Source organism: Pleurodeles waltl, chromosome 4_1 (genome assembly GCF_031143425.1).
Source record: "Pleurodeles waltl isolate 20211129_DDA chromosome 4_1, aPleWal1.hap1.20221129, whole genome shotgun sequence".
Classification (NCBI taxonomy): Eukaryota; Metazoa; Chordata; class Amphibia; order Caudata; family Salamandridae; genus Pleurodeles; species Pleurodeles waltl.
In genome coordinates, this window is record NC_090442.1 from 81,755,187 (window position 1) to 81,780,997 (window position 25,811).

The following is a 25,811-nucleotide window of genomic DNA, read 5'->3' on the forward strand; positions in this document are numbered from 1 at the left end:
GAATGATGGAAGACAGAGAACCTTCCACCAAAGCAGAGGTTCAGGAAAAGGGAGAAGCAACCATCCTGCCTAGCAGGCACTAATGCACCTGGAGGAATTTCCGTTAAGCAGTACCCTTTTACCCCTCACAAAATGTGAGGGAGAATTCAGATATTTGCTCACAGCTGGGGGAAACTTACAGCCTGTCTTTCGAACTGTTCAGGGCTTTCACATTGAATTTTATGGATCTCCAATCTAAGAAATGTGTCAAAGACCTCTAATTTTCTCCAACGACGAATCAATCCTCATTGACTCAGAGGTGCAAAAACGTTTACAGAAAGGAGCCATTTACAGGCGGGTACTTCACCCGCACTAGTTTTTTCCGGTACAAAAGGACAAGGGCTTCAGACCGGTGATAAACTTAAAAGAATTTAATGAGTGGTTAGTCTATCGCTACTGAAATGGAAGGTATACATCTCTTGTGAGACATTATTCTGATAGGAGATTGGATGGCCATGGTCAAGTTGGATCTCTAAGATGCTTACCTCACCGTTCCTATCTTTCCTCCTCTCCGGAGATTTCTCCAGTTTTTATGGAAGGATCAGGTGTACTAATTTCGAGCTGTCCCCTCGGTATATCCTTGGCGCCATGGTGCTTTACTAAACTCCTAAGGCCGGTGGTGGAGATTCCCTGTACAAGGGGAGTTCGGATGATCATCTGTTTAGATGACATTCTTCTAACGGACCAATTTCCTCAACATCTCAAATACAACATGAACAGGACCTAGGTTTTATCATCAGCAAACAGAAATCAGAACTCGTTCCAACTCAACAGATTACTTTCCTAGGCTTCCTTATTGATTCATTGAAAGCTTCCCTGAGTCTTCCTCCATTGAAGGTCACAAAAATTCTAAAAGAACTCCAGACAGTCATTCAGCGAGACAGAATATCTCTACATCGACCGGCCAGGATAGTGGGCCTTCTCTCATCGTCCATTCAGGCCATCTTCCATTGACCCCTACACTATCGAACCCTTCAAAGGCTAAAAACCACTCACTTATGCAAGGGTATAACATACTCACAACTGATCTTATTGAATTTGGATGCCAGGACGGAACTCCAATGGTGGATAGACCATATGGAAGCTTGGAATGGAAGCTCAATCTTTGGGACAACCCTGACATAGTCATTGAGTCAGATACCAGCCACCTGGGCTGGGGAGCCAAATGTGGGACCATCTCAATGGGATGCAGGCAGATGGTCATCAGAGGAATTGCAACTTCACAATAAATTGCCTGGTCTTTTGTGATAAAATCTCCACCAAGGACCTCAGGATCTATTATGACTTCGGTGGATGGCTTCCACCGTCCACCGAAGTCCCGACAGGCAGGTCGCCGCCAGTGCAGCTGCCTTCCCGCGGGCCCCATTACGAGTTTCCTGATGGGTCAGCGGGAAGCGGCCTACAGCATTGTCATGGCATGTTACAGAGCTGACTGCAATGCTGTAGTGCGCAGGGTGCACCAGCACCCGTCACTATGTTCACTGTCTGCAAAGCAGACAGTGAACATCACAAAGGGGGGGTACTTGCACCTTGCACCAGGCCCAGTTATCCCTTATTAGTGTATAGGGTGTCTAGCAGCATAGGCTGATAGATAATGGTAGCTTAGCAGAGCAGCTTAGGCTGAACTAGGAGACGAGTGAAGCTCCTACAGTACCACATAGGCCCTCATTCCGAGCCTGGCGGGCGGCGGAGGCCGCCCGCCAGGCTTCCCCCCTCCGAAATACCGCTCCGCGGTCGTAAGACCGCGGAGGGTATTCCGAGTTTTCCCCTGGGCTGGCGGGCGGTCTTCACAAGACCGCCCGCCAGCCCAGGGGAAAACTCCCTTCCCACGATGACGCCGGCTCGTAATAGAGCCGGCGGAGTGGGAAGGTGCGACGGGTGCAGTTGCACCCGTCGCGTATTTCAGTGTCTGCTTTGCAGACACTGAAATACTTTTAGGGGCCCTCTTACGGGGGCCCCTGCCGTGCCCATGCCATAGGCATGGGCACGGCAGGGGCCCCCAGGGGCCCCGCGACTCCCCCTCCCGCCATCCGGTTCCCGGCGGGAGAACCGCCAGGAACTGGATGGCGGGAGGGGGAGTCGGAATCCCCATGCCGGCGCAGCATGCTGCGCCGGCTTGGAGGATTCCTTTGGGGCAGCGGGAAACCGGCGGGAGACCGCCGGTTTCCCTTCTCTGACCGCGGCTGAGCCGCCGCGGTCAGAATGCCCCGCGGGGCACCGCCGGCCTGTCGGCGGTGCCACCGCGTCCCACGGCCCTGGCGGACTTGTTCCGCCAGGGTCGTAATGACCCCCTTAGTGTCATATGCACAATATCATAAGAAAACACAATACACAGATATACTAAAAATAAAGGTACTTTATTTTTATGACAATATGCCAAAAGTATCTCAGTGAGTACCCTCAGTATGAGGATAGCAATAGGGATAGGGGCAACACAAACCATATACTCCAAAAGTGGAATGCGAACCACGAATGGACCCCAAACCTATGTGACCTTGTAGAGGGTCGCTGGGACTATTAGAAAATAGTAAGGGTTAGAAAAATAGCCCACCCCAAGACCCTGAAAAATGAATGCAAAGTGCACTAAAGTTCCCCAAAGGACATAGAAGTCGTGATAGGGGAATTCTGCAGGAAAGACACAAACCAACAATGCAACAACAATGGATTTCCAGTCGAGGGTACCTGTGGAACAAGGGGACCAAGTCCAAAAGTCACAAGCAAGTCGGAGATGGGCAGATGCCCAGGAAATGCCAGCTGTGGGTGCAAAGGAGCTGCTACTGGACAGTAGAAGCTTAGGTTTCTGCAGGAACGACAAGGGCTAGAGACTTCCCCTTTGGAGGACGGATCCCTCACGCCGTGGAGAGTCGTGCAGAAGTGTTTTCTCGCCGAAAGACCACCAACAAGCCTTGCTAGCTGCAAATCGTGCAGTTAGTGTTTTTGGATGCTGCTGTGGCCCAGGAGGGACCAGGATGTCGCCAATTGCGTCACGGGACAGAGGGGGCGTTGAGCAAGACAAGGAGCCCTCTCAGCAGCAGGCAGCACCCGCAGAAGTGCCAGAAACAGACACTACGAAGATGCGGGAAATGGTGCTCACCCGAAGTTGCACAAAGGAGTCCCACGTCGCCGGAGAACAACTTAGGAGGTCGTGCAATGCAGGTTAGAGTGCCGTGGACCCAGGCTGGACTGTGCACAAAGGATTTCCGCCGCAAGTGCACAGAGGCCGGAGTAGCTGCAAAAGTCGCGGTTCCCAGCAATGCAGTCTGGCGTGGGGAGGCAAGGACTTACCTCCACCAAACTTGGACTGAAGAGTCACTGGACTGTGGGAGTCACTTGGACAGAGTTGCTGGATTCAAGGGACCTCGCTCGTCGTGCTGAGAGGAGACCCAAGGTACCGGTGATGCAGTTCTTTGGTGCCTGCGGTTGCAGGGGGACGATTCCGTCGACCCACGGGAGATTTCTTCGGAGCTTCTAGTGCAGAGAGGAGGCAGACTACCCCCACAGCATGCACCACCAGTAAAACAGTCGAGAAGGCGACAGGATCAGCGTTACAGAGTTGCAGTAGTCGTCTTCGCTACTATGTTGCAGTTTTGCAGGCTTCCAGCGCGGTCAGCAGTCGATTCCTTGGCAGAAGGTGAAGAGAGAGATGCAGAGGAACTCGGATGAGCTCTTGCATTCGTTATCTAAGGAATCCCAAGAGACAGAGACCCTAAATAGCCAGAAAAGAGGGTTTGGCTACCTAGGAGAGAGGATAGGCTAGCAACACCTGAAGGAGCCTATCAGAAGGAGTGTCTGACGTCACCTGATGGCACTGGCCACTCAGAGCAGTCCAGTGTGCCAGCAGCACCTCTGTTTCCAAGATGGCAGAGGTCTGGAGCACACTGGAGGAGCTCTGGGCACCTCCCAGGGGAGGTACAGGTCAGGGGAGTGGTCACTCCCCTTTCCTTTGTTCAGTTTCGCGCCAGAGCAGGGCTAAGGGGTCCCTGAACCGGTGTAGACTGGCTTATGCAGAAATGGGCACCATGTGTGCCCATGAAAGCATTTCCAGAGGCTGGGGGAGGCTACTCCTCCCCTGCCTTCACACCATTTTCCAAAGGGAGAGGGTGTAACACCCTCTCTCAGAGGAAGTCCTTTGTTCTGCCATCCTGGGCCAGGCCTAGCTGGACCCCAGGAGGGCAGAAACCTGTCTGAGGGGTTGGCAGCAGCAGCAGCTGCAGTGAAACCCCAGGAAAGGCAGTTTGGCAGTACCAGGGTCTGTGCTACAGACCACTGGGATCATGGGATTGTGCCAACTATGCCAGGATGGTATAGAGGGGGCAATTCCATGATCATAGACATGTTACATGGCCATATTCGGAGTTACCATTGTGAAGCTACACATAGGTAGTGACCTATATGTAGTGCACGCGTGTAATGGTGTCCCCGCACTCACAAAGTCCGGGGAATTGGCCCTGAACAATGTGGGGGCACCTTGGCTAGTGCCAGGGTGCCCTCACACTAAGTAACTTAGCACCCAACCTTTACCAGGTAAAGGTTAGACATATAGGTGACTTATAAGTTACTTAAGTGCAGTGTAAAATGGCTGTGAAATAACGTGGACGTTATTTCACTCAGGCTGCAGTGGCAGGCCTGTGTAAGAATTGTCAGAGCTCCCTATGGGTGGCAAAAGAAATGCTGCAGCCCATAGGGATCTCCTGGAACCCCAATACCCTGGGTACCTCAGTACCATATACTAGGGAATTATAAGGGTGTTCCAGTATGCCAATGTAAATTGGTAAAATTGGTCACTAGCCTGTTAGTGACAATTTGTAAAGAGAGAGCATAACCACTGAGGTTCTGGTTAGCAGAGCCTTAGTGAGACAGTTAGGCATCACACAGGGAACACATACCTATAGGTCACAAACTTATGAGCACTGGGGTCCTGACTAGCAGGGTCCCAGTGACACATAACCAACATACTGAAAACATAGGGTTTTCACTATGAGCACTGGGCCCTGGCTAGCAGGATACCAGTGAGACAGTGAAAACACCCTGACATACACTCACAAACAGGCCAAAAGTGGGGGTAAAAAGGCTAGAAAGAGGCTACTTTCTCACAGTTAGCCAGGGGGACCCCTGCACTGACTATGCCAACTGCTACCGCCATGAAACCGATGGCAAAGAGGAGAGTCGTAATCCCCATGGCGGCACTACATGTAGCACTGACCTGGCGGATTAGCACTGCCACAATGTTGGACTGACAAAAATTGGCGGTGCTGGTGGTCTAACTGCAAAGCAGACAGTGAACACCGTGATGGGCTGGCCAGGCCAAGTGCCACTGCCATGAAACTGCTGGCGGAGAGGGGAGTCATAATCCCCAGGGTGGCACTGCATACAGCGCTGCCCTGGGGGATTAGGACTGCCACACCATCCGAGTGACGGAAAGTGCTGGTGCTGGTGGTCTGACCGCAGCGTGACCACCACAGTCATAATGTGGCAGTCAGACTGCCGCCAAAGAGGTCGACAATCAAACGCCACAGCGACCCTGGTGGTCATAAGCAGGCCCAAAGTGTTATGTTGTATCCTGTTGCGAATGGACAACATCTTGGCAGTTCAATACATCAATCGCCTGGGAGGAACTCGATCAAAAATATTGGCAGACCTAGCCAAGGATTTCTGGCATTATTGCCTTCAGAAACAGATTTCGGTGATGACGGACTATCTTCTGGGGACCCAGAACATGATAGCGGACTGGAACTCCAGGAACTTCTTGGACAGCAGCGATTGGACATTAAACTGCTCTGTTTTCCAAGACCTCACGGGAACTTGTTGCCTCTTGCTTGAATCATCAACTCCCTCAGTATGTGAGGTGGACACTGTATGAAAGTACCCTCTTTTTGGCATGGTTACCCCCACTTTTGTGTGTTTTAACTGTGTTCACTACCAAGGGCATTGGGGCATCAGGGGTACCCCATGGGCTGCAGCATGTATTAATCCACCCATAGGAGCCCATGCAAAATGTGTCTGCAGGCCTACCATTGCAGCCTGCGTGAAAAGGTGCATGCACTCTTTTCACTACAGGTCACTGCACCAGGTCCCTGTAAGTCACTCAGTGGTAGGCCCTCCTAGCCCAGAGAGTAGGGTGCAGGTACCTGTGTGTGAGGGCAACCCTGCGTGAGCAGAGGTGCCACTACGAACTTCAGGCCCATTGCACTGGACTTCAAAAGTGCGAGGAAGCCATTTTACCTGTGTACTGGACACAGGTCACTACCTATGTCCAGCTACATAATGCTAACTCCATCCGGGGAATGTTTGGTATCAAACATATCAGAACCATACCCCAATACTATTGCCAGTATTGGTTGTATGATTCCATACACTCTGAGGGCTCTTTAGTGGACTGCCACAGTATTGCTCCTACCAGTCATCACGGGTTTTGCAAGCAGCCCGCACTGCTACCACCCTCCAGATGGGTTTCTGCCCTCCTGCTGCATGACCAGCTCTAGCAGGGGAAGGCAGTATAAAGAAGGCAACACCCTCTCCCCATGGAAATAGGTGTGACATAGCTTGGGAGGAATAGTCTCCCCAAGCCACTGGTATGCTTTGGACAGCACCCCCAGTCCCTGCTCTGGTGTGGATCTGGACAAAGGAAAGGGGAGTGACCACTCCCCTGTCCATCACCACCCCAGGGGTGGTGCCCAAAGCTCCTCCAGGTGGCCACCTGGTTCTGCCATCTTGAATCTAAGATATGCAGAGGCCCCTAGGACCATCTGAGTGGCCAGGTCAGGCAGGTGACATCACTGCCCCCTCCTGATAGGTGGTCACCTTGCAGGTGACCATACCCCCATTTAGGGCTACTTAGGGTCTCCCTCTTGGGTGAGTCCTCAAATTCGACATGTAAGATTCCAGCAGGACTCCTCTTCGTTGTTTACTTCATCTTCTGGCCACTAGAAGTGCAACTGGACCCTCCAGGTACCAACAGTCTGCAACTACGATGATGACTCTGCTCTGCAACATTGTTTCTCCGGCTGCTTCTAGCAACTGCATCATTTGCTCAGCTGTGCATCCTCTGAGGGCGGAACAAGAAGCAAGAAGGAGTCTCCCTTTGAGTGAAGGTGTCACTCCCCTGCATCTGCAGGCTCCAACTGCAATGACGACTGGCTGCGTGAATCCTCTCTCCTCTGAAACTGCGTTGGTTCCTGCATCACAGGTGGTAGTCTGGAGTGGTCCCCTTGGTCCTCTCTACCAGCTGTCCAACTTGGGAGACGATAAGCACTTGTCTGTCCTTGCAGGACAGTACCCCTGTGCACCGTGACTCTTACAGCTACCAAGGCTTGTTTGCTCCTCCTCCACAGGATCTTCAGGCTCCATTTAGCCCCGGCCTCCAGCACTTCTTCCTGCAATGCACAGTCTCCTGCCTGCTTCTCTAGCGACGTGGGATACTTATTCAGGTGTGCTGAGTGGGCCTCACTGAGACTCCTGTGCCTGCTGCCAGTGGGTTGCCTGTGGAGGCTGCCTCCTCTTTTTGTGATTCTCCCAGCTGCTGAGGGTCACCCCGGACTACCCTACTTGGGTCAAACCCCCTGGACCTTGCTTGTCCTCTTCAGCTTTGCAAACCTTCTTCTCAGTCTCTTGCATTTGTCAAGGCTTGTTGTTGGTTTTCCAGCACCACTGACCGACTGCATCTCGACTGTCGACGTGGACATCACTTGCATCACGTCTGGGACTCCTCTTCAGCACCTGTGCTGCACTGCTGGCCTTCTTCATCCACCGTCGACCTGGTCCTGCATCCACAGAAGGGTGGGTAGTGGCTCCTGCCACAACCGGACACTCCATCTCGAACTGGACGTGGTCCCCTTCCTTTGCAGGTCCTCTTCTGTCAGGATCCACCTTTGGGTTCTTACAGTCTTGGTTGGGTCTTGCACAATCCTTTTCCAAAGTCCTCCTGTTGGGTTTGGGTTAGTTGATAGGCTCACTAAGAATAGGGACAGATCCTCCTCTGCTCACTCTCACGTCACCTCAGTCTCTGAGGGGACACACTGTTCAACTCCAGGAGATGATTCCCTAGATAGGGAACTCAGGCAGCTGAGACTGGAGGAGGCCAAGCTGAGGCTGCAGCAGCTAGTCCTAGATAGGGAGGCCTTGGCAGTGGAGAGAGAGAGACAGGGTTTGGGGTTTGCACCCCATGGTGGCAGCAGCTTTAGTTTCAGGGAACATAGGGTCATGGAGGACTCTTTTGACTCCAGAAACCTCAACAAGGTTGTCTCCCCCTACAAGGTGGGGGATGACATACACAAGTGGTTCACTGCTCTAGGGAGGGCCTACAAGGTATAAAGCATCCCTCAGAGACAGTGGGCTGCTATCTTGTAGCTCTCCTTCTCTCACAATGGGAGGGGTAGACGTCTCACTGTCAGAGAGGAAGATGCAGACAACTACTCAGTTTTAAAATCTGCACTCTTAGATGGGTTTGGTCTCACTACTGAACAATATAGAATGAAGTTTAGAGAGACCGGGAAACAGTCCTCACAGGATTGGGTGGATTTTGTGGACTGTTCTGTTAAAGCTTTGGAAGGCTGGTTTCATGGCAGCAAAGTCAGTGACTATCAGGGCTTATACAATCTTATCTTGAGAGAGCATATTTTGAACAATTGTGTGTCTGATGTGTTGCATCAATACCTGTTGGACTCTGATCTGACCTCTCCCCAAGAATTGGGAAAGAAGGCAGACAAGTGGGTCCATACCAGGGGGAGCAGAAAAGCTCATACACGGGGTGACCACAAGACAAAGGAAGCAGGTAAGTCTCAAGACAAGGTTGGGGACGTAGACAAAAGTAAGGAGTCTTCATCAGGCCCACAAAACTCTCCTTGGGGTGGGTCTAAAAACTCTTCCTCCAATTTTAAAAAGCCTTGGTGCTATGTCTGTAAAAACAAAGGACATAGGCCAGGAGACAGCTCCTGTCCTAGGAAAGGCACTGAGCCTTTCACCACTACTACCCCCTGCCACCTCTAGTGCTCCTAATAATAGCAGTAGTGGTGGGCCTACTAGCAGTAGTCAGCCTAAAGGTGTAGTTGGGTTCACCTTTGGGTCCGTAGTGGGACTTGGGGCAGATTTAGAAACCCCTAAGACAACTTTTGTCTCTCAGGATGGCACTGGCCTTGCCACCCTAGCTGCTTGTCCCCTTAACATGGATAAGTACAAGCAGCGTAGTCTGGTTAATGGTGTTGAGGCTGAGGCCTACAGGGACACAGGTGCCAGTGTCACCATAGTAACTCAAAAACTAGTGTCCCTTGAACAACACCTACTTGATCACAAGTACCAAGTCACTGATGTGAATACCTCCACTCAGTGCCTCTCCATAGCTATGGTAGGCTGTAGTTGGGGTGGAGTTACTGGCCCAAAATCAGGTGGTAGTGTCTTCTAACGTACCTGCAGAGTGCATCCTAGGTAATGACCTGGAGACCTCAAAGTGGGATGAAGTAGAGTTTTAAGCCTATGCAGCCTTGCTTGGCATCCCTAAACACCTCCTTGACATAATTTCAAAACAGGCTAAAGAAAAAAGAGGGAAAGGAGCCCAGGAGCCTAGATTAATGGCCCAGGACACTACTAAAAACTCAGACAGGCAGGATACAGACGCCCATATTAATGCTTTTTTACTGCCGTGTTTGAGTCATTTTTTGACGCAAAAGTGGTGCAAACTTACAAAATACAATTGTATTATGTAAGTTTGCACCACTTTTTGCGTCAAAAAGCGGCGCAAATGAGGTGCTAAAAAAAGTATAAATATGGGCCAGAGTTACCTTCTGTCCATACTCCCACTGAGGACCCTACTCCTCTAAGGGAAGAAACCACCCCAGGGTGGGACCTGTACCACAGGAGCCTAAGGCTGCAACAACTGAGCACCTAAGGGTAAAATAATCCCTCTGGAAGGAACCTATGGTAGAACAGCAATCCTGCCCTACCTTAGAAAACCTGGAATAGCCATGCTGTTCTCCCATGGAAACTTTGGGCCGGCATGTCTGCCCCACCCCAGAAATCAGAGGACAGCAACCCTGTCCTCCTTAAGAGCCTTTAGGACAGCACCCCTGTCCTGCTCTAACCCCATAGGACAGCAACCCTGTCCTCCTGTAGAGCCTTTAGGACAGCACCCCTGCCCTGCTCTAAACCCCTTTGGACAGCAATCCTGCCCTACCACAGAGCAACTGGAGCAGCAATCCTGTCCTCCTTTGATACCCTTTAGTTCACAACCTCTTCATAGCAAACTAGAGGACCCACAGATCAGGTCAGGAGAAAATTCCAAACTGATAGGGGGTCCATCTCCAAGAGGGAAGTGGCCATCCAGTGGATAATACTGGGAGTAACCACTCTAATGTTTGTCCTTCATTAGGGGGGGTTATGTAGGAAAGTAGCCTCTTTTTAGCATGGTTACCTCCACTTTTTGCTTGTTTGTCAGTGTGTGTTGACAGTGTTCACTGGGAACCTGCTAACCAGGACCCCAGTGACTGTGCTCTCCTTTAACGTTAGTTGCTTGGACCACACACACCCCACATTTAGCATACTGGTGCCCTCATGTAAGTCCCCAGTATATGGTACCCAGGTACCCAGGGCATTGGGGTACCAGGGGTTCCCCAGGGGCTGCAGCATATATTATGCTACACATGGGAAGTCCATGCAAAGTATATCTGCTGGCTTGCCATTGTATCCTGCGTGAAAGGGTTCATGTACCCTTTTTCACTACAGGTCACTGCACCTGCTCACTGTAAGTCACCTCTATGGTAGGCCCTCCTAGCCCAGAGGGCACGTTGCAAGTACCTGTGTGTGTAGCTTCTTGCACGTTATTTTAGCAAGACCAGGCCTGCAGCTGTGTACTTTAACCTTGATATATTTGATTCAGTTTTGTTTATTATTTTAACAATAGCCACATTTGTGGTCTTGTTTTATTTCTCTTTATCTAGCTGTTCTTTGCCTAGACCAGCACTGCTTTCTTAAACAGGATATTTCTTTCACTCCGTGCTTCTCTTAAGGCGGCAGTAAGATAGGTTGCCAGTAAACGTGGTAATGCTTTGTCTCTAGTATTCATAGAAACATACACATCCTTATGTAGGGACATTTTCTCAGAACATCAGTTGTTTTATTATTAAAACACTTCCCTGTCCCATACATGTTAGAGGGGGATTCTAGCCAGATGACCACAACTGTATGCTAATTGCTGAAAGCTTTGCTACAGCTGCTCATGCAGACTTCAGGCTTTGCTCAGGTATGGGGGATGATGTATTCCCAGGGGAACCTGAAGGGCAGAACTAGAGCTTAACATGCTGTGCTCTAATGTAGCCTAGGTAGGAATTATTCTATTGACTCTAGTGACAATATGGTAGCGTTATTTATATGCTTCACTCTCCATGTCACAGTTTTAATCCTGTCAAGCTTTATTGTCCTGATTATTGCAGTACATGCTTTATTGTCTAAGATGCATTTGCTTTATTAAAAACCTTATTGAAACATATAGGGGCATATTTATACTCTGTTTGCGCCGGAATTGCGTCGTTTTTTTGACGCAATTTCGACGCAAAACTAACTCCATATTTATACTTTGGCGTTAGACGCGTCTAGCGTCAAAGTCCATGGAGTTTGCGTCATTTTTTTGCGTGGACACCTACTTTGCGTTAATGATATGCAAGGTAGGCGTTCCCGTCTAAAAAATTGACTCCCAGGCATGTGCGCCGTATTTACACTCCCGGGCAAAATTCACGCCCGGGAGTGGGCGGGTCAAAAAAAATGACGTACGGCCGCTTTTGTGCCGTTTTTTAGCGCCTGGAAAAGGCAAGCGTCAAGGGACCTGTGGGCTCTGAAGGAGCCCAGAGGTGCCCTCCCATGCCCCCAGGGACACCCCCTGTCACCCTTGCCCACCCCAGGAGGACATCCAAGGCTGGAGGGACCCATCCCAGGGACATTAAGGTAAGTTCAGGTAAGTGTTTTTTTTATATTTTTTTGTGGCATAGGGGGGCCTGATTTGTGCCCCCCTACATGCCACTATGCCCAATGACCATGCCCAGGGGACATAAGTCCCCTGGGCATGGCCATTGGGCAAGGGGGCATGACTCCTGTCTTTGCTAAGACAGGAGTCATTTCAATGGGGGTTGGGAGTTGAAAAAAATGGCGCAAATTGGGTTGAGGCGAAAAATTTGCCTCAGCCTGACTTGCCCCATTTTTTGGCGCCCAAGCTCCATATCCCCCTACGCCGGCGCTACCTGGTGTACGTCGTTTTTTTTCACGCACACCAGGCAGCGCCGGCGGGTAACGCCGTCTAACGTAATTGAATAAATACGGCGCCCGCATGGCGCTTCAGAATGGCGTTAGCCGGCGCTAATTTTTTTGACGCAAAACTGTGTTAGTGCAGTTTTGCGTCAAAAAGTATAAATATGGCCCATACTGCCTCTGCTTTTCCTTATATATGTGAGACTAATGTAGCTGAGAGAAACGGATGAGATCTGAGTGACCACGATTTCCCTGAGGAGTCAATTGTGTCATGCACTCGGCTGCCCAGTCATCCCTGCTCTTGGGTAGAGATGAGGCACTGCTAGTAAGCCGGAGCAAAACCTTGCTTAGGCCGACAGGTGTAGTGGGTTAGACTCAGTCTCCCACACTGCAGACGGTTCTGCCGCTCAAATCCAGTCGTCTCAATAGAATAATGAGAGCCTACACGACAAGGGCACCACTGCACTAGCAGAGGTGCACCCACAAACTCCAGTTCCATTCTCCTAGACTTTGTGAATGCGGGGACGCCATTTCTATGCATGCACTGGACATAGGCCACTACCTATGTTCAGCTACTTAATGGTAACTCCAAACCTAGGTACGTTTGGTATCAAACATGTCAGAATCATACACCAATACTGTTGCCAGTATTTGAAGTATGATTCCATGCACTCTGGGGGCTCCTTGGAGGATCCCCAGTATTGCTCCTACCATCCTTCTGGGGTTTCCAGGGAGCCCAAGCTGCTGCCACCCCTCAGATAGGTTTCTGCCCTCCTGCTGCTTGATCAGCTGAAACCCAGGAAGGCAGAACAAAGGATTTCCTTTGAGAGAGGGGGGTAACACCCTCTCCCTTCCTTTGGAAATAGGTGTTACATGACTTTGGAGGGGTAGCCTCCCCAAGCCACTGGTATACTCTGAAGGGCACATTTAGTGCCCTCTAAGCATAAAACAGTCTACACCGGTTCAGGGACCCCCAGTCCCTCCTCTGGCTCAAAACTGGACAATGGAAAAAGGGAGAGACCACTCCCCTGTCCATCACCACACCAGGGGTGGTGCCCAAAGCTCCTCCAGAGGGTCCCTTGATTATGCCACCTTGAATCTAATATGGGCATAGGTCTCTGGGAGCATCTGAGTGGCCAGGTAAGGCAGGTGACATCAGAGCACCCTCATGATAGGTGGACACCTAGCTAGGTGACCAATCCCGCTTTCAGGGCTATTTAGGGTCTCCCTCTTCGATGGGTCCTCATATTCAGCTTACAAGATTCCAGCAGGACTCCTCCTCAACCTCTTCTACGACTTCTGGCCACTGCAACTGGACCCTCCCAGAACCGACAATTTGCATCCACGACAAAGACTCTGCTTGCAATATTGTTTCCACGGCTCCTTCCAACTTCTGCAACATTTCCCCGGCTGTGCATCCTCTTGGGGTGGCAAGTCTTCAGCCTGCACAAGAAGGAAGGAGGAATCACCCTTGGTGTGAAGGAGTCATTCCCCTGCATCTGCAGGCACCAACTGCAGTGACCACCGGCTGTGTGGTTCTCCTCTCATCCTGAGCTGCGTGGATCCTGCATCACAGGTGGTGGTCTGGAGTGCTCTACTAGTTATCTAACTTTGGTGGAGGTAAGCCTTTGCCTTCCCACGCAGGACAGTACCCCCATGCACTACGTCTCTTGCAGCTACCAAGGCTTGTTGGCATCTCCTCCAAGGGATCTTCAGGCTCCGTGTAGCCCCAGACCTCAGCACTCCTTCCTGCAATGCACAGCCCACTGCTTGCTTCTCCTGCGGTGTGGTACCCTTCTCCAATTGTGCTGCCTAGGCTCCTCTGCAACTCCTAGTTCCTCTTCCAGTAGGTCTACTGTGGGGGCTGCCTTTTCATCGGTGGACTCTATGTATTGCTGAGGGTGCCCCTAGGACTCCCCCATGGGTTGAGTCCTCCTGGACCTTGCTGGTCCCTGGCAGCTCCACTTTTGCTTCACCGTGACTTCTGCCTTTGCAAGGCTTGTTGGTGGCTTTTCCACCGCATTGACCAACTGCAATCATCCATCCGGCATGGGTCGTTGACTGCATCGCCCAGAACTCTCAACCGACTCCAGGGCTGCATTGCTGACCGTCTTCGTCCTACCATCGACCAACTCCTGCAACTACAGATGGGTGGGTAGTGGCTCCTGCCTCCATTGGACACTTCTGTAACGTCTGGGCTTTGTCCCCTTCTTCCACAGGTCTTCCTCTTCAGGAATCCACTGCTGGTTTCTTGCAGTCTTGTCTGGGTGTTGCATTTTCTTCTTTTCAGTCTTTTTGGATGGTTTGGGGAAAATCCAGTAACTTACTCCTTTCTTCCTGATTGCTGGGGGGCACTGTGGTACTTACCTTTGGAGTTTCCTAGTTCCTCTAGCTCCCCTCTACACATTCCACTTACCTAGGTGGGGGTCCTGCATTCGCATTCCATTTTTTTAGTATATGATTTGGGCTCCCCCTAGGGTCACTATTGTCTATTTGCATTTGCCCTGTTTTCTATCACTTTCTACGCCTACTTCTGATTTCTATTGTACCTATCTAGTGTGTTACTTACCTCCTTTTGGAGGATTGCCTCTCTAATACTTTTGGTAATTTGTCACTAAAATAAAGTACCTTATTTTTGTAACACTGAGGCCCAAAATTTATAATTTTTTGTACAAAACTGCGATAACGCAGTTTTGCCCCAAAAAGTATAGCTTGGGCTAGCGTCAACTAAAATGACGCTAGCCGGGTGGAGATGGCCATAGGGAAGGAGGAGGTTGTGCTCCAAAAAATAACGCAAGCCTGGTTAGAGGGGAAAAAATGCTTCTAACCAGACTAGTGCCATTTCCTGGCGCACAACCACCAAAAACATGACTCCTGTCTTAGGAAAGATGGGAGTCATGCCCACCATCCCAATGGCCAGCACAGGGGACAAGTGTTCCCTGGGCATTGCCATTGCACTCTGTGCCATGCAGGGGGCCCCTTGTTATGACCCCCAATGACACGTCAATGAAAAAAAAAATACTTACCACACTTATCCCACTTACCTGGGAAGGGGTCCCCCATCCACTGGTGTCCCTCTGGTGTGGTTGGGGGGGTTCCTGGGGCGGGTACCTGTGGACCTATTCCATGGTGTCTGACCATTGAAATGGATCCACAGGTCTCCTAACGCCTGGTCTGACCCAGGCGTTAAATAAAGGTGCTAAGCAAGCTTAGCTGGATTATTTAGCCCCTCCTCCCACTCGTGCGTTATTTTTGCACGGGGGATCATTATGGGTCTATGGGGATAGCACCATTTTTTGGATGGGAATGCCTACCATGCATCTCATTGACACAAGGTAGGTGCACGCATCCAAAAAATGGTGCAAACTCCAATATTTTGACATTAGACATGTCTAGCGTCAAAATATAAATATGGAGTTAAGTTTGTACCAAATTTTTGTAAAGAAATTGGCGCACACAGAGTACAAATAGGGGTCTCAGGGCCATATTTATACTTTTTGACGCAAAACTGAGCTAACGCAGTTTTGCGCCAAAAAAATTTGCGCCGGCTAACGCCATTCTGAAGCACCATGCGGGCGCCGTATTTATTGAATGGCGTTAGCCGGCGTTAGTCGACCGGCGCTGCCTGGTGTGCGTGAAAAAAAAACACGTACACCAGGCAGCGCCGGCGTAGGGCAAAATGGCGTTTGGGCGTCCAAAAATGGGGCAAGTCAGGCTGAGGCAAAAAAATTGTCTTAACCCGATTTGCGACATTTTTTTTTGGCGCCCAGACGCCATTAACATGACAAAGACAGGAGTCATGCCCCCTTGCCCAATGGCCATGCCCAGGGGACTTCTGTCCCCTGGGCATGGTCATTGGGCATAGTGGCGTGTAGGGTGGCACAAATCAGGCCCCCCTATGCCACAAAAAAAAATAAAAAAAATACTTACCACAACTTACCTTTTCTTCCCTGGGATGGGTCCCTCCATCCTTGGGTGTCCTCCTGGGGTGGGCAAGGGTGCAGGGGGTGTCCCTGGGGGCTTGGGAGGGCACCTCTGGGCTCATTCTGAGCCCACAGGTCCCTTAACGCCTGCCCTGACCCAGGCGCTAAAATCCGGCGCAAATGCAGGTTTTTTAGTCCCGCCCACTCCCAGGCGTCATTTTTGCCCGGGAGTATAAATACGACGCATATGCATCGCAGTCATTTTTTAAGACGGGAACGCCTACCTTGCATATCATTAACGCAAGGAAGGTGTTCACGCAAAAAAATTACGCTAACTCCATGAACTTTGGCGCTAGACGCGTCTAACGCCAAAGTATAAATATGGAGTTAGTTTTGCGTCGAATTTGCGTCGAAAAAAACGACGCAAATTCGGCGCAAACGGAGTATAAATATGCCCCTCAGTGTTTTCTTTCATGTGCCTAAGTGCTGTGTGACTACAATGGTATTGCATGAGCTTTGCATGTCTCTTAGATAAGCCTTGGCTGCTCATCCACAGCCACCTCCAGAGAGCCTGGCTTCTAGACACTGATAGGGGAACCCCCTAAGACTAATATCCGGTTGGTATGCTATCCAATTTTTCCTGATCAACCTAGATTATGTGTGGTAAGATGCTGTTGGACCTGGCTCTTTTTATAGGGTCATCCCCGAACTCTTTGCCTTCCTCTTCCTATTTTTTCTGAACTTCTGTTGTTGGCTGTAGGACTCTGGGCACTTTATCATTGCTGATCCTTGCTCTTCTTTCTGAATTTGGTATGGGTGGCTTACACTTAAATGGCACATTTACCTGCAAGTCCCTTGTACAGTGGTATCCCTATACCCAGGGCCTGTTGTAGGAAGGTAGCCTCTTTCTAGCCTTGTTACCCCCACTTTTGGCCTGTTTGTGAGTATATGTCAGGGTGTTTTTACTGTCTCACTGGGATCCTGCTAGCCAGGACCCCAGTGCTCATAGTGGAAACCCTATTTGTCAGTGTGTTTGATATGTGTCACTGGGTCCCTGCTGGCCAGGACCCTAGTGCTCATAGTTTGTGGCCTATATATGTTCCTTGTGTGGTGCCCAACTGTATCACTGAGGCTCTGCTAACCAGAACCTCAGTGTTTATGCTCTGTCTGCTTTTAAAATTGTCACTGCAGGCTAGTGACCATTTTCACCAATTCTGATTCCCTTATAATTACCTAGTATATGGTACCTAGGTACCCAGGGTATTGGGGTTCCAGGAGATCCCTATGGGCTGCAGCATTTCTTTTGCCACCCATAGGGAGCTCAGACAATTCTTACACAGGTCTGCCACTGCAGCCTGAGTGAAATAACATCCATGTTATTTTACAGCCATTTTACACTGCACTTAAGTAACTTATAAGTCACCTATATGTCTAACCCTCACTTAATGAAGGTTAGGTGCGAATTTACGAAGTGTGAAGGCACCCTGGCACTATCCAAGGTGCCCCCACATTGTTCAGGGCAATTTCCCCGGACTTTGTGAGTGTGGGGACACCATTACACGCGTGCAGTACATATAGGTCAATACCTATATGTAGCTTCACAATGGTAACTCTGAATATGGCCATGTAACTTGTCTAAGATCATGGAATTGTCCCCCCATGCATGCCGGGGCTCCAGCATGGACCCTGGGTACTGCCAAACTAGCTCTCTGGGGTTTTCTCTACAGCTACCATTGCTGCCAACCCTCAGACAGGTTTCTGGCCAGCCCAGTCCCAGGAAGGCAGAACAAAGGATTTCCTCTGAGAGAGGGTGTTACACACTCCTTCTTTGGAAATAGGTGTTAAGGGCTGTGGAGGAATGGCCTCCCCCAGCCTCTGGAAATGCTTTGATGGGCACAGATGGTGTCCTCCTTGCATAAGCCAGTCTACAGCGGTTCAGGGATCCCCCAGCCCCTGCTCTGGCGCGAAACTGGACAAAGGAAAGGGGAGTGACCACTCCCCTGTCCATCACCACCCCAAGGGTGGTGCCCAGAGCTCCTCCAGTGTGTCCCAGACCCCTGCCATCTTGAATGCAGGGGTGTGAGGGCACAGTGGTGGCCTCTGAGTGGCCAGTGCCAGCAGGAGACGTCAGAGGTCCCTCCTGATAGGTGCTTACCTGGCTAGGTAGCCAATCCTCCTCTGAGGGCTATTTAGGGTCTCTCCTGTGGGTTTCTCTTCAGATAACGAATGCAAGAGCTCACCAGAGTTCCTCTGCATCTCTCTCTTCAACTTCTGCCTAGGATCGACCGCTGACTGCTCCAGGATGCCTGCAAAACCGCAACAAAGTAGCAAGACGACTACCAGCAACATTGTAGCGCCTAATCCTGCCGGCTTTCTCGACTGTTTCCAGGTAGTGCATGCTCTGGGGGTAGCCTGCCTCCTCTCTGCACCAGGAGCTCTGAAGAAATCTCCCGTGGGTCGACGGAATCTTCCCCCTGCAACCGCAGGCAACAAAAGACTGCATCACCGGTCCTCTGGGTCCCCTCTCAGCACGACGAGCATGGTCCCTGGAACTCAGCAACTCTGTCCAAATGACTCCCACCATCCAGTGACTCTTCAGTCCAAGTTTGGTGGAGGTAAGTCCTTGCCTCCCCACGCTAGACTGCATTGCTGGGTACCGCGTGGTTTGCAGCTTCTCCGGCTCCTGTGCAGTCTTCCAGGCCCTTTTGTGACTTTGCGTGGACTCCAGTGCACTCGTGTTCCAAGTGCCTGTTCAGGTACTTCTGCTAGTGCTGTATGCTTCTGTGAGGGCTCCCTGATTTGCTGGGCACCCCCTTTGTCTCCTCATCCAAGTGGAGACATCCTGGTCCCTCCTGAGCCACAGCAGCATCCAAAAACCCTAACCGCGACTCTTGCAGCTAGCAAGGCTTGTTTGTGGTCTTTCTGCGTGGGAACACCTCTGCAAGCTTCATCGCGACGTGGGACATCCATCCTCCAAAGGGGAAGTTCCTAGTCCTCTTCTTTCTTGCAGAACTCCAAGCTTCTTCCAACAGGTGGAAGCTTCCTTGTACCCTCAGCTGGCATTTCCTGGGCTCCTGCCCACTCTCGACACTGTTGCGACTATTGGATTTGGTCCCCTTGTCTTACAGGTACTCAGGTCCGGAAATCCACTGTTGTTGCATTGCTGGTGTTTGTTCTTCCTGCAGAATCCCCCTATCACGACTTATGTGCTCTCTGGGGGTAGTAGGTGCACTTTACACCTACCTTTCAGGGTCTTGGGGTGGGCTAAGTTCCTAACCCTCACTGTTTTCTTACAGTCCCAACGACCCTCTACAAGCTCAAATAGGTTTGGGGTCCATTTGTGGTTCTCATTCCACTTTTGGAGTATATGGTTTGTGTTGCCCCTATACCTATGTGCTCCTATTGCAATATATTGTAATTTACACTGCTTGCATTACTTTTCTTGCTATTACCTGCATAAGTTTGGTTTGTGTACATATATCTTGTGTATATAACGTATCCTCATACTGAGGTTACTCACTGAGATACTTTTGCCATATTGTCATAAAAATAAAGTACCTTTATTTTTAGTACTTCTGTGTATTGTGTTTTCTTATGATATTGTGCATATGACAACAGTAGTATAGTAGGAGCTTTACATGTCTCCTAGTTCAGCCTAAGCTGCTTTGCCATAGCTACCTTCTATCAGCCTAAGCTGCTAGAAACACCTGTTCTACACTAATAAGGGATAACTGGACCTGGCACAAGGTGTAAATACCTCTGGTACCCACTACAAGCCAGGCCAGCCTCCTACACCCTAGGCCTATTGTGTCCTATTGCATCCTAGTGTATTCTACAGTGTTTGCACTAATTCTCTAACTGTTTACTGGCCTGATTTTGGTATGTGTGTATATTTTGTGTATTTTACTTACCTCCTTAGGGAGTATATCCTCTGAGATACTTTTGGCATATTGTCACTAAAATAAAGTACCTTTATTTTTAGTAACTCTGAGTATTGTGTTTCTTATGATATAGCGCTATATGATATAAGTGGAATAGTAGGAGCTTTGCATGTCTCCTGGTTCAGCCTAAGCTGCTCTGCTGTAGTTACCTCTATCAGCCTAAGCTGCTAGAACACTACTACATACACTAATAAGGGGATAACTGGACCTGCCACAAGGTGTAAGTACCATGAAATACCCACTATAAGCCAGGCCAGCCTCCTACACCTGTGAATTAAATGCTACTCGTGGGCCTGCAGGCAGGTTGCTCCACCCACAGAAGTAGTCTTTTAAACCTGTCTCAGGCCTGTTACTGCAGGGCCTGCATGCACAGTTTACTGCCACAGGGACCTGGCATCTAAGTTTACTTGCCAGGTCTGGAACTCCCCTGGCGTGGGACTCTCCTTTTACTACATGTAAGTCATCCTTACGGTAGGCCCAGCAAGCCCATGGGCAGGGTGCTATGTATGTATAAGGCAGGACATGTGCCTCGTTGTGTGGCCTGTCCTGGTAGTGACAAACAGCCTATTTGGTTTCTCATAGCTGTGAGTGCTGCCTTGCTCATAGGATTGCATTGAAAATGCCCTACCTTATGTCTAGGTGGTACTGTCTGATCTATGAGGGGTAGCATAGGCATGTTTGGTATGGATGTAATGGTAGAGAGAAATGCTGCTTACTGGTGTAGGTGAAGCTTGTATTACCATTATAGAAATGCCACTTTTAGAAAGTGGGCATTTCTCTGTGCTTATAACTCTGGTGTTTTGCAGCTTCCCTCCAATTCACATTGGGGCAGAGTGACAGCTGGGTTTTGTGCATACCTTTCAGACAGTCTGTACACAGGGAAGGTGGAGGTGTCACAGAGGTTCATCTGCATATTGAATGCTCTTCCTGGGCTTGGAGAGGGAGAGGAGGGACACACCTGCAAAGGTTGTACCCTGGCTTGACACAAAGGGCTTGTTTACCCCCCACTGATGTCTGGAGCCAGTGCTGGTGGAGAAAGGCGACACTCCAAGAACCTGTTAGTACTGTTTGGAACCCCTTCTTCCCTTTTTGTTGAGCCTGTGCAAAATGTGTATAAGAACATGTGGTCTTCCCCCACATCTAGAGACACTAATGGACTACTGAACTGGACACAGAATGCTGCTGGAGGGACTCTCCAGGAACCACCTTTGGACTGTGTAGGAAAGTACACTCTTTCTTGGCATGGTTACCCCCATTTTCTGCCTGTTATCAGTGTGTTTGACTGTGTTCACTGGGGTCCTGCTAACCAGGACCCCAGTGATTATGCTCTCTCCCTTCAAACATGGCTACTTGAACCACATACACCCCACATTTGGCATACTGGTGCCCCCATGTAAGTCCCTAGTATATGGTACCCAGGTACCCAGGGTATTGGGGTACCAGGGGATCCCCATGGGCTGCAGCATGTGTTGTGCCACCCATGGGGAGCCCATGCAAAGTGTGTCTGCCTGCCTGCCATTGCAGTCTGCCTGAAACGGTGCATGTACCCTTTTCACTACAGGCCACTGCACCAGGTCACTGTAAGTCACCCTTATGGTAGTCCCTCCTAGCCCAGAGGGCAGGGTGCAAGTACCTGTGTGAGGGCACCCCTGCACTAGCAGAGGCGCCCCCACGAACTCTAGTTCCCTTTTCCTGGACTTCGTGAGTGGGGTGACGTCATTTTATGCAAGTACTAGACATAGGTCACTTCCTTTGTCCAGCTACATTATGGTAACTCCAAACCTCGGCATGTTTGGTATCAAACATGTCGGAATCATACCCCAATACTGTTGCCAGTATTGGAAGTGTGATTCTATGAACTCTGGGGGCATCTTAGAGGACCCCCAGTATTACTCCTACCAGCCTTCTGGGGTTTTCCCGGCAGCCCAAACTGCTGCCACCCCTCATCTCAAGCCCAGGAAGGCAGACCAAAGTATTTCCTTTGGGAGAGGGGGTAACACCCTCTTTCTTTGGAAATAGGTGTTACATGACTTGGAAAGGGTAGCCTTCCCAAGTCACTGATATGCTTTGAAGGGCACATTTGGTGCCCTCTGTGCATATACCAGTCTACACCGGTGCAGGGACCCCCAGTCCTTGCTCTGGTGTGGAACTGGACAATGGAAAGGGGAGTGACCACTCCCCTGTCCATCACCACCCCAAGAGTGGTGCCCAGAGCTCCTGCAGAGGGTCCCTGGGTTCTGCCATTTTGAATCCAAGGTGGGCAGGGGCTCCGGAAGCATCTGAGTGGCCAAGTCAGGCTGGTGACGTCAGAGCCCCCTCCTGATAAGTGGTTACCTGGCTAGGTGCCAATCCCCCTTTCAGGGCTATTTAGGGTCTCTTTTGGGTGGGTCCTCAGATTCGGCTTGCAGGATTCCAGGAGGACTCCTCTGCAACCTCTACTTTGACTTCTGGCCGCTGGAACTGTGACTGGATCCCACCAGGAACCGACAATCTGCATCCACGACAAAGACTGCTTGCAACATTGTTTCCACGGCTCCTTCCAGCTTCTGCAAAATTTCCCCAGCTGTGCTTCCTCTGAGGGAGGAAAGTCTTCAGCCTGCATGAGAGGGAAGAAGGAATCTCCCTTGGAGTGAAGGAGTCACTCCCCTGCATCCGCAGGCACCAACTGCAATGATGACCGGCCACATGGATCTCCTCTAATCCTGAGCTGCATGGATCCTGCATCACGGGTGCTGATCTGGAGTAGTCCTCATGGTCCTCTCTACCAGCTGTCTAACTTTGGTGGAGGTCATTCTTTGCCTTCCCACGCAGAACAGTACCCACTTGCACTCCATTTCTTGCAGCTACCAAGTCTTCTCCTCCAAGGGATCTTCAGGCTCCTTATGGCCCCAGACCTTAGCACTCCTTCCTGTGATGCACAGCCCTCTGCGTGCTTCTCCTGCAGCGTGGACCCTTCTTCAGTTGTGCTGTGTGGGCTCATCTGAGACTCCCGCTCCCTCTTCTTGTAGGTCTCCTGTGGGGGCTGCCCCTTATGGGGACTCTCTGCCTTTCTGAGGGTCCCTCTAAGACTCCCTCCATGGGTTGAGTCCTCCTGGACCTTGCTGGTCTCTGGCAGCTCAACTTTTGCTTCACGCAACTTCTGCCTTTGCCAAGGCTTGTTGGTGGCTCTTTCATGCCACTGACAAACTGCAATCATCCATCCGTAATGGAACGTGAGCTGCATCGGCCAGGAACTCTTCAGCTGCTCCAGGGCTGCATTCCTGACCGTCTTCGTCCTACCGTCGACCAACTCCTGCAACCACAGACAGGTGGGTAGTAGCTCCTGCCCCCACCGGACACTTCTGTGACTTCTGGACTTGGTCCCCTTCTTCCACAGGTTTTCCTCTTCAGGAATCCACTGCTGGTTTCTCAAAGTCTTGTCTGGGCGTTGCATTTATTTCCTTTTGGGTGGTTTAGGGAAAAACGAGTAACTTACTCCTCTCTTCCTGGTCGCTGGGGGGCACTGTGGTACTTACCTTTGGGGTTTCCTAGTTCCTCCAGCTCCCCTCTACACATCCCACTTAACTAGGTAGGGGTCCTGCATTCACATTCCATTTTTTCAGTATATGGTTTGGGCTCTCCCTAGGGTCACCATTGCCTATTTGCATTTGCACTGTTTTCTATCACTTTTTATGCCTATTACTGATTACTAGTGTACATATTTGGTGCGTTTACTTACCTTCTAGGGGAATATTGCCTCTCTGGTGTTTTGGTACTGTTACTATAATAAAGAGCCTTTATTTTCGTAACACTGAGGCCCTGATTTATATTTTTTGGTGCAAAACTATACTAATGCAGTTTTGCACCAAAAGGTTTAGCAATGGCTTGCACCATTTCTGTGCACCAGCCGGGCAGCATATTTATGGAATGGTGCAAGCCAGTGCAAAGGGTAAGCTAGAATAAAAAAAATGACGTCAGTCGGGTGGGGCTGGCGGTATGGAAGAAGGGCGTGTTGCACCAAAAAATGATGTTAGGCAGGTTAGAGTCAAACAAATGACTCTAACCTGCCTAGAGTCATACTCTGACGCAAAACCATCCATACCACATGACTCCTCTCTTAGTAAAGACAGGAGTCATGTCCACCACCCCAATGGCCAGCATAGGGGACCAGGGTTCCCTGGGCATGGCCATTGCACTCAGTGCTATGTAGGCGGGCCATTTCAGGGCCCCTAATGACACTTTAAAAAATAAACTAAAATACTTACCTGTACTTATCCTGGGATGGGGTTCCCCATCCTCCACTGTCCCTCTGGTGTGGGTGGTGGTGTGTCCGGGGCCTGGAGAGGGCACCCGTGGATTTATTCCATGGTGTTCCACCATGGAAATAGGCCCACAGTTACCCTAACACCTGCCCTGACCCAGGAGTTAAAAAATGGTGCAAAGCAAGCTTTGCACCATTTTTTTACCCCTCCTTCCTCCTGTGCGTGATTTTACCACGGGGATAAATATGGTGCTAAGGCCATAGAATCGTTTGTTGCATGGGAACACCTACTTTGCATCTCATTGACGCAAAGTAGGTTTCCACGTTCAAAAATGACTTTAACTCCATAGATTTGGTGCTAGACGGGTCTAGCACCAAAGTATAAATATGGAGTTCGACTTGCACTGAATTTGCGTTAAAAAAAAAAAGACGTAAATTTGGCACAAAACAAGTACAAATATACCCCTGAGTGTTTTCATTCATGTGTGTAAGTGCTGTGTTATTACAGTGGTATTGCATGAGCTTTGCATGTCACCTAGATAAGCCTTGGCTGCTCATCCACAGGTATCTCTAGAGAGCTTAGCTTCTAGACACTGCCTACACTATACTGATAGGGGATACCTGGACCTTGTATAAAGTGTAAGTCCCTTAGGTACCACCACACGCCAGGCCAGCTTCCTACAGACTGCTGCTGTTGTGCTGATCTGTGGGTCACTAATGTGAACTGCCACTTCCTGCACACCTTTGTGCTGGCCTGCTTGCTTGGGCCCTGCCATTCTGTGCCCCAGTTGTTGCCTCCAGGGGCTGGGTGGTGTGCCCGCGTTCCTCTGCAGTTTGCCCTTTTTCTTGAAGCGCGTAGGAGCGCTCTTCTATTCATTTTCTTAGTGCACAGAGAGAGCCCTTTTGTGTCACTAGTTCTGTTCCTGGCAGCGCATGACGAGCGCTGTCCTGCCTTGATGCGGTCGGCGTGAGGGGCACCTTCTTCTTGCATCTGGATGGGGTGGCAACACGAGAGGATCGCGCTGGACCCATTTTGAGTTGATATGATCCCCCTGGCGCAGGAGAAGGGAAAAGAAGCCACTAACTGGGAGTAATCGAGCGGGGCCAAGGCACGCACTTGAAGGTACCCCCCGGGCACAGGAGCACTTCAAGGAGTGACCCCGGGGCACAGGAGAGCTTTTAGTGGTACCCACAGGGAACAGGCAGGAGCTGCATGCTAGGGAATTTACCACCACGACCCTGCATAACAGAGGCACGAACCACTGTGAGGAGGAGCTGCCGCGCTGCTATGGGGGAAAGCAGTGGCCCCAGAAACCTACACGGAGCGTCCAGGAGCCCTGGGGAGCTCTGGACCCACTTCCGAGAGAAGAGGTCCATGCGACCTGGTACGTTCAATTTCCCCATGGAGAGACCAGGAGAGGTCTCCCCGCCACCTGGAAG